Source organism: Hemitrygon akajei, chromosome 7 (genome assembly GCF_048418815.1).
Source record: "Hemitrygon akajei chromosome 7, sHemAka1.3, whole genome shotgun sequence".
Classification (NCBI taxonomy): Eukaryota; Metazoa; Chordata; class Chondrichthyes; order Myliobatiformes; family Dasyatidae; genus Hemitrygon; species Hemitrygon akajei.
Genome location: NC_133130.1, coordinates 134,855,685 through 134,866,084, shown reverse-complemented (window position 1 = coordinate 134,866,084; position 10,400 = coordinate 134,855,685).

Here is a 10,400-nt window from a genome sequence, read left to right as displayed (position 1 = left end):
GGTAGGTTAATTGGTCATTGTTCTTTGATTAGGTTCAGATTGTTGGGTGGTGCAGAAGTGCCTATTCCATGCTGTATCTCAATAAATAAATAAGTGTATTTAGAAAGTAATCTATACCTTTATTCCTCCTACCAAAATGCATGACCATACACTTCCTTACATTGTATTCCATCTGCTTTTCCTTTGCCCATTCTCCTAATCTCTTCAAGTCCTTCTGCAGACAACCTGCTTCCTCAGCTCTACATACCTCTCCACCTATCTTAGTTTCATCTGCAAACTTGGCAACAAAGCCATCTATTTCATCATCCAGATCATGAACATATAACATACAGTAAAAATTAGTGCACATTACACCCACCGCAGCGAAACACCACAAGTCATGGGCAACAAACCAAGAAAGGTCCTTTTTATTCACATCCTTTGCCTTTGGTCAGTCAACTGATCTTCTGTCCAGTTGGTATCTTTCCTGTAGATCCATGTGCTCTTGTCTTGCTTAGCAGCCTCATGTGCAGCACTTTGTCAAAGGCATTCTGAAAACCCAAGTAAACAACATCCAAAACCCTCCTTTGTCTATCCTGCCTTTTATTTCCTCAAAAAATTGGAACAGATTTGTCAGGCAAGATTTTCCTTGGGTAAACCACACTGACTTCGGCATATTGTATCATGTACCTCCAAGTATCTGGAAGCTTCATCCTTAATAATGGACTTCAATATTTTACCAACCGCTGAAGTCAGGCTAACCGGCTTATAATTTCCTATCTTTTATCCATCCCTTCATAAAGAGACAAAGACATTTGCAATTTTCCAATCCTCAGGAACCATTCCAGGATCCAGTGATCTTTGAAAGATTGGTACTAATGCCTCCACAATCTCCTCAGCCATCTCTTTAAGAACCCTGGGGCGTAATCCATCTGATCCAGGTGATTTATCTACTTTCAGACCTTTTAGCTTCCCAAGCAGCTTCTCCTTAGTAATAGCAACTACACTCACTTCCACTCCCTAACACTGCCAAGTTTCTGTCACGCTGCTGGTCTGCACAGTGAAAACGGAAGCAAAATACTTATTCAGTTTCTCTGCCATTTCTTGTTCCACATTACTACCTCGGCAGTGTCATTTTCCAGAGGTCCAATATTCACTCTTGCCCCTTTTTTAACTCTTTAAATATCTGAATAAAACTTTTGGAATCCTCTTTATATTATTGGCTATCTTACCTTGACATTTCATCTTTCTCTCCTTTTCGATGTGATAGTTGTCTTCTGTTGGTTTTTAAAAGCTTCCCAATCCTTTAGCTTCTCACTAATTTTTACTGTAATGTATGCACTCTTTTTTGCTTTTATGCTGTCTTTGATGACTTTGTCAGCTACAGTTGCCACATCCTCCTTTTAGAATGCTTCTTCTTTGGGATGAACCAATTTTGCATCTTTCGAATTACTTCCAGAAACTCTAGCCATTGCTGCTATACTGTCATTCCTACTGGTGTCCCCTTCCAATCAAATATAGCCAGAGCCTCTGTAGTTATCTTTACACAACTGTAATACCAATACGTCTGATTTTAGTTTCTTTCTCTGGAATTGTAGGGTGAATTTTATCATATAGTGATCACTAATCAAATCTAGCCCTGCACCTTTAGCACCACAGCACCTGAAGCCTTTCTCTTTGGCCACCTTGGCTGCAATTTCTTCCTGCCACTTAAGCCGCTCCATCTTTCTTCAAGTCCGCTCCTTTGTCTCTGAAGCTGCTCTTCATTTCTCCGAAGATGCTCTTCCACCTGTTCTGCTTGTTCTTCCAACATATGCTTTTCTGCAGTGTTTGTTTCCTTGCACGTAACTCAGTTAAATCAGCTTCCATTCTAATGCGTGCCAAGGAGGTGTCAGACGCATGGATGTTTTACTAACAATAGAACCGGCTGCAAACACATTAGATTCATGTTGTCTAAGCATACATCATCCTGAAAGTTGTCAGCTTTATACATAGTCAAAGCATGCCCTGAAGTTTGATAAATATTTTCATTTGCTTCAGCAGCTTGACCTTCAACATTGCATGTTTGTTTCCGTCACTGTTCATCCTTTGCTGTGACTGTATTAATAAGAGTCTCAATATTTGCAATGTTTTCAGTTTGTTTACCTTGCCCTGAGATAGGAATTAAAGACAACACATTATGTTGCTTAGCAACACTTCACAAAGATTTTTCAAATCTTCCAGCTGAGACTGCATTTTGCTTGTCTTGCAGAAAACTTCTAATTAATGTATTAAATCTATAATCTTCTTAACAATTTTATTATATTCTTTTTGAACACTGTCAATCTTACTCACCAAGGATCTCTCAGTACGTATAATTCTCTTTCAGTCCTGATTTCAAGTTCACTTGACTCATGTTGTTTTTCAAGTGCATGAACCAGATCAAACAAACGAGTTCAATTCAAGTGTCAGCAATTGAAGTATTTCAGCATTTCAACAGAACCAAGCAATGAATTCTTAGGCAAATACCACCCTATAGAGCTTATGGTCAGCCATGACCATTCCAAACTGTGCTTCAACCCCAAACACACAGCATGAATTGACAAAACATTGTTACTGGCCAAAAGCTACTCCTGGCTTTGCTGCTTCTAATTTTGCCGAAACGTCCAAATGCTGATGTTCATTTGGTATAATTGTCAAAATCTTTTGTTGACAAAATGTAGTGGCTACTCGAACAAATCAATGTCACTGTTAGAGACCAAGTACAGGGAGTTATCCTGTATGACGTGCCATCTGATCCAATCTAATAATAGTGTTCAAAATGAGAGTAGAGATAGGGTAAATGCAAGCAGGCTTCTTCCATTGAGGTTGGGTGGGACTGCAACTAGAGGTCATCAGTTAAGGATGAAAAGTGAAAAGTTAAAGGGGAACATGAGTGGAAACGACTTCACTCAGAAGGTCATTGGAGTGTGGACCAAGCTGCCAGCGTAAGTGGTACATGTGAGCTTGATTTCAACATTTAAGAGAAGATTGAATAGGTGCATGGATGGCACGGGTGTGGGGGGCACGTTGTTGGGAGTAGACCGTTTAAATGGCTCCACATGGACTAGATGGGTTGAAGGACCTGTTTCTGTACTGTATTCTTTTATGACTCTATGACTTTAATATCTTAGTCTGCACTGATCTGGAAAATTTACAAAGAAAAATAAGAAATGAAATGACAAATTTTAGAAAACACTATGTTACACTCAAATGCATGGGACAGAAGGAGGGTCAGATAAAACTTCTAAAGATATACTTTCATCAATGGAAACAGGATTCAGCACTCCACGTAAGCACATGCAATTCTAAGAGGAAATACATTCCACTAAACTTAAACGAAAGCACAACCCAGAATAATTCAGATTCAGTTTATTGTCATTTAGAAACCACAAATGCAATGCAATTAAACAATGAGACAACGTTCCCCCAGAATGATATCACAAAAGCATATGACAAAACAGACTACACTAGAAAATCCACATAACGTTTGGCAATCCCCAATCCAGAGTCCAGAGAGGCTGCTGCATATTAATATCATGCTACCGTCTAGCGAGTTTCCCGGAAAGGAGCTCCAAATCCACCAGACAAAACAAGACCAAAAACTAAAGCTACAAGACCTGCACAAAACCACATAGTTACAACAGTGCAAACAATAGCATAATTGATAAAAAAAAAATAGACTATGGGCACAGTAAAAATAGTCCAAGATGTTAAAGGACTGTAAGTTCAAAAGAAATCACCACGGTCTCCTCAAGTCCGCAGGGTCCCGACAGACTCGCCATCCCACGCCGGAAGGGAGTACCCCCGCTATGGACTTCCAAGGCGCCGCCTGACTCAGCCTCGCAGACGCAGCACACAATGGAAGCTCCGTCGAAACCAGCCTCGCAGACGCAGCACACACTGAAAGCGACCTGAGTCTGTTGAACCTCTGAGCCGACGACCATCCCCTCCAGCACAGCTTCTCCAAGCACCATCCTCTGCCGAGCGTATTAAGTCGGCCCCGCCAACGGCCATCGGCAACGCGACCCCGAGGACTGGGGGCCTGTTCTTCCCAGCAGAGACCCGGACCTCACAGCAGCAGCAGCAACGAAGAAGGTCTTCCTGGAATTTTCCGATGTTCCTCAGTGCTCCCACGTCTGTTTTCAATTGATTATGATTGCGCACGGCACCCCACTTCAGAAATAACAGATAATCAGCTCCGGAGTGGCCGCTGCAATCTGTGTCACGCCGCCATCTTGGATTATAAATGAAGACATTATCACTACTGAAGAAAAAGTTAACCAATGGAAGCGCATGTCCCTCCATGGAAGACATCCTCTCGATCTGAGCAGACTAGATGTCGACAAGGAAGCATTGAGTTGGAGACCTCTTCCCAGAAACAGAGGGGTTCCTTGTGGTAATACAGGACCAGGTGGTTAACACAAAAATCATCAAAAATACATAACAAAAGACAAACAAATTCAAGACAATAAATGCAGAAAATGCCAAGGGAAACCAGAAAGAATCCAACACATTACAGGATCCTGTAGCAGTTTAACTCAATCTGATTACTTACATCGGCACAATCATGTGGCAAACATCATTCACCAAAAACTTCTTTAAAATACAAACTCATAAAAGACACCAGACATTATCATAAATATAAGCCTGATCCAGTTTTAGAGTCAGAGTTTGACAAATTATATTAAAATTGATCCATTATTACAAATAGGACAATCTATAATATTCGTCTGGATATAATATTACAGGATAAACAAGCAAGAACAAATTACTTAATAGATATAGCCATTCCAAACACATAACATACAGAAATCAGTAAATGAAAAACACCAGAAATATGCTGAATTAAAAGACTATGAAACTGAAAGACTATGGAACATGAACAGGGTATACATTGTCCCAGTAGTAATATCATCCCAAAGTCACTACACAATAGCATTAAACAATTAGGCCTACATAAGTGAGTCCAGTTCAGTGACGGGGCAAGCGAAGGAAGTTGAGTGAAGCTACCCTGTCCGGTTCGAGAGCCTGATGCTTGCGGGGTAATAATTGTCCCTGAACCTGGTGGTGCAGGTCTTGAGGCTCCTGTACCTTCTTCCTGATGGCAGCAGTGAGAAGAGAGCATGGTTTTTGTCATGGGGGGGGGGGGGTCTTTGATGATGGATGCTGCTTTCCTGTGACAGTGTTCCTTGTAGATGTGCTCAATGGTGGGGAGGGGTTTAACTGTGATGGAGTGATTGGTACCCACTGATTTTTGTCGTATTTTCCATTCAAGGACATTGGTGTTTCCATACCAGGCTGTGATGCAGCCAGTCAATACACTCTCTACCACACATCTATAGAAAGTTTGTCAAACTTTTAGATGTCATGCCAAATCTTCACAAACTTCTGAGGAAGAAGAGTAGGTGCACAATATTTGGCGACTGAGAAACATAGTGCTAGGCTACATGTTCGTAGGACTGACTGGCTAGCACCCCGTTTGGTTCCTGCTATCTTCCTGATCATGGCCATTCTGGATTTTAGTTTCTTTGCAACATTTTGAAGGTGGATCTTGTGTAAGAGGGTTCAATCTAGTGTGACTCCTAGGTAGTTTGTGTGTGGATCTCATCATTGTACCACTCTCATTATCAGATTTCACAACAATGTGCAGATTAGTGCTCTTTTTGAAACTGCAACTTAACATTTTAGCTTTTTCTCTTCCTTGAGCAGTCCATTTATTTTTGTCTGCCGGATATGCTCTTTGTTTGTGTCCTACTTTGCTGCATTGTCTGACAATGCTCAGACAGTATCTTCAATGCAGCCAGGTATGCTGAACTGGACTGCCCTTCCCTTTGATGCCACTTATTTATTTATTGAGATACAGCGTGGAATGGGCCCCTCTGACCCTTCGAGCTACACTGCCAGCAACCCCTGATTTAATCCTAGCCTAATCATGGGACAACTAATCTACCAACTGCTATGTCTTTGGAATGTGGGAGGAAACTGGACCACCCAAAGGAAATCCACACAGTCATGGGGAGAACGTACAAACTTCTTACAAGTGAGAATTGAACCTGGGTCAACCTGTGCTGTAAAGCGTTGAGCTAACCATTATGCTACTGTAAAGGCCTTTCAGTTTTATGAAACCAAAAGTATTCTGCAATCAATGATGGCTTTGGTTCTAAATGTTCCTGCATTACTTTGACAATATCAACAAAGCTCATTTCAGATGGTTTGTTTGGAGCAGTTAATCTTCGAAGCAGACTGTATGCCTTAAAACCCAATGAACTCAGCAAAATTGGTACTTGTTTCTCATTTGCTTCAAAATATTGTTGAATTAGCTCAGTATACATCATCCTGTTATCATTTGCAATCAAATGTGTCTATTTTTCCAATGTAGCCAGCCATTTCTGCTTGTTTATGACCCATTCTTTATAGACCCATACATTCTTCTGTTTTCTGACTTTTTATTTAAAACTCCATTGTGCCTTCCGTTCTAAATGCTGTGCTGCATTTTTTTAACTGGACTATCTTGCTGCACGTGCTCGACTGTTTTTTTTACTCACCATTGTTCTTGCTGCATTTTCTTTTAGTTTAAACATCTTGCTGCACTTGAGCTGGTCGGTAGCAGTCCCATGCTCATTTTAAAAATACCTCACACCAATGATTTGTAGCTTCAAAACATTAAACTAATTCAAAATAAGACACGGGAGTCTGAGGCAGAGAAGCAAACACTGTTGTAGGGGAAGGAATGTGGTATAATCCATGCCAGCCTTTCCAGTAAAAACAGATTTCATAACAGTGGGGGGACTGGAGATGGAGAGGGTCAGTAACTTAAAATTCCTTATCATTATCACCTCAGAGGATCTGTCCTGGGTCCAGCATGTAAGTGCCTTTACAAAGAAAGCATGACAACATCTCTACTTCCTTAGAAGTTTGCACAGATTTGACAAACTCTTGACAAACGTCTCGGCCCAAAACGTCGACTGTACTTCTCCCTATAGATGCTGCCTGGCCTGCTGCGTTCCACCAGCATTTTGTGTGTGATGCTTGAATTTCCAGCATCTGCAGATTTCCTCATGCCTGTGGTCTAGTGGTGTGCCACAAGGCTCAGTAATATTTTTTTGTATTTGTTATTTGTGATTTAATAACATTCTTGTACTGATTAAAGAGGTAATACAATTGTTACTGAGGTAGGGAAGCCGGAGTTACTGGCTCAGTCATTTGTTGTAATTCATAATCAAGATAAGAGGCTAAACAATGTAGGGATAAAGCTGTAAATGAATACCCTGATGTGTTGAAGCCAGCTGTAGCAATGATGGTATTAGTGATATTGAGTTTTCTTTATGTGAATTTAAGAAAGCTATTAATAGTACAGGTCAGACGGCTCCTGGAAAGAATGATATATGTTATTGTATGTTTAAACATATGGCTGACAACACTCTTGAAATAATATTAAAAATTTTGGATCATATTTGTTCAGGCCACCTTCCCACCTCATGGAAAGTGGCAGTAGTAATGCCTATTCTAAAACCTGGAAAACTCCCATCGGATCCTTCTAATTATAGACCAATATTTTTAACATCCCATTTGTGTAGACGTATGGAACATACGGTAATAGAGTGGTTGAATTACATTGTGGAAAAGAGAGGTGATATAGTGTTTTATCAGAGCAGATTTAGGAAAGGTAGAATGACATTGGATTCAGTTTTGTGTTTGGAAGATGATATTAGGAAAACACAGGTAAATAAAGAAGATGTAATTGTAGTAATTTTTGATATTGAACAAACATATGATATGTTATGGAGGGAAGGTCTTTTGATTAAATTAAGGAAATTAGGAGCAAGAGGAAGGCTATATAATTTTTTTCTGAGTATTTTATTTGGACCATCTATGGAGGTAAGGGTAGGTAAGGTATATTCAGGCTCCTAAGAGATAGAGACTGGGACCCCGCAAGGCAATATTTATAGCCCTTTATTGTTTAATATTATGATTAATGATATTTTCTCTGAGATGGGTAACTCAATCTTTGCAGATGATGGAGCTTTATGGATCAGAGATGGAAACTTCAATTTAGCAGAATACAAGATGCAATCAGCAATTAATAAGGTCAAGCAGTGGGCAAATAGATGAGGTTTTAAGCTTTCAGTAGCTGAACCACAAGTTATGTGTTTTATAAAGAGGATCAATTATATGGTCAAGCTCTTGAGAAGTGTCTGTGGTAAGATGGCATGTCAGTAAAATAATTGATAAATATAAAGGAGCATGAAATTTCCTTAGGTGTCAATGTGGGTATGCTTGGGGTGCTACAGGAAAATCTCTGATGACCATTTTAATTTGTTTAATTAGATTGGTACTTGATTATGGCTGTGTGGCTTATGGATCAACTTCATCTTCCAACTTAAAATGTTTGGATGTGATACAATCTTAGGCTTTAAGACTGCAGTAAGGTTGTTTCCTGTTTCAGCTTTACTGGTTGAAATGGGACAAAAACCCTTACAGTTGTGGAGGTTGAAGTTGTTGTTAACAAACTGGATTAATTTGAGGGGGCAGAGAAATGATCACCATGTTAAAAGTGAGTTGCAAGACTGTTGAAAACATCACAAGAAGAGAGTTTCTAGTTTTGGCTGGCTGGGATCATGCTAGGAATATGAGTTTGCTGGATTATATAATCTGTCCCTCTGTAGCTTTCTCAGTAACCCCACCTTGGTCCTTTCCAATGACTTTAGTTGATTGTAGGTTACATAATTTAATGAAGTCCAAGTCCAAGGATCCTGATGTGCCTGAGAGTCTGTTGGTTCATCACTATATTAAGGAGAACTATTGTGACATGTTAATCATTTTTATTGATGGATCAAAATTTAACTGAGAATGTTGGTGAGGCTGTTTTTGTGCTTGAATTACAGGTAACAATAAAGAAACTTCTTACTAACCATTTATCAGTATACACAGCAGAATTGGTTGCCATCATTTGGCCTTACAGTGAGTGGAGGAAATTTGTCCTTGCAAAGTTGCAATTTGTTCCGATTCTTTTTTTGGTTTTGATTAGCCTTAAAACAGGTCATTTAAGCAGTAGATCAGAAACTCTTCAAACTTTATTTCATGTTCACAGTATTGGTCTATGTGTTCTCTTCTTATAGGTCCCTGCACATAGAGGTGTTGAGGGGAATGAGCGGGTTGATTGATTGACTAAAAAAGCTGTTAAAAGTTCAGCTGTGGATATAGAGCTTCCACTTAGAAAACCAGAAGCTAAGGGGGTGGTGGGGTTAAGAATTAGGGGATTATGGCAGGACTTGTGGGATAATGGGCATAAGGGGAGACACCTTTACAGAATGTATAAAACTGTTGGATTGGTGGGAGAAGGGGGTTAAACAAGAAGGGAAGGAATTAGATTGACTTGACTTAGAATAGGGCATACTATGCTTAATTATTCCTTATATCTTGGAAAACATCAATCTGGGGTGTGTAGGTTTTGTCATTATGAAACAGTTGAACACATTCTATTACAATGTGAAGCATACAAGGTTGAAGGAAATCAAATGCAGGCTTCTCTACTATATTTGGGGTTGATAGTTTTCATTCAAAAACTTTACCAAGTTATGGAAGTGACTTTAATTCACAATATTGTCTTTCATTATTTACAATCTATAGGGCTTTTGGGATAATTTAGTTTTCATTTTATAAAGAGCTGGAAGGGTTTTATTTCCCAATTCTGTACACCACTCTCTTGTTCAGTTGGTGGTGATAATGCGCCTTTAAGTTGGACTGCCAACCACCATTACAAGTCAGAAGAAAAAGAAGAAGATTCGGTGCTCAATTATAGCCTACTCGTGATTTTGTCTAGTGTTTGTTTAGTGCTCAGATTCTCAATCCTGTTTGAAACCGTGCCTCGATCCTAGCCTCAGATACTCCAGTATATGTGTCCGAGCCAGTTTCATCAGGGAATCTCATCACAGTACATTGCAGTTATTTAAGACATTGGCGGGGCCTCACTTGAATGTTCTGTACTGATTTTGCCATTCTGTTATAGGAAGGAATGTTAGTGAACTAGAAATAGTTCAGAAAAGATTTACCAGGATGGAGCCTGGACTTTGGGGTCTGAGTTACAAGGAGAGATTGTGAAGACTAGGACTTACCCCCTGGAACTTAGGAGATTCAGGGGTCATTTAATGGAGGTATTTTAGATCACGAGGAGCATAGAGAGGATGAAAGCATAAAGTCTTTTTCCCAGGGAGGTCCCTGTACGGGAGGGCTATCCTCCATCTCATAGGATATCTGCCCCAAGTATACGTCTCGCTGCCAAATTCTCCAAATATCGATCGCTCACAGAAACAGGAATACTGGACAAAGTCAGTCAGGTGGGTTGTACCTGGGGAGAGAGACACCCACCATGGACGATGGGAATACTGAGGAGCAGAGGG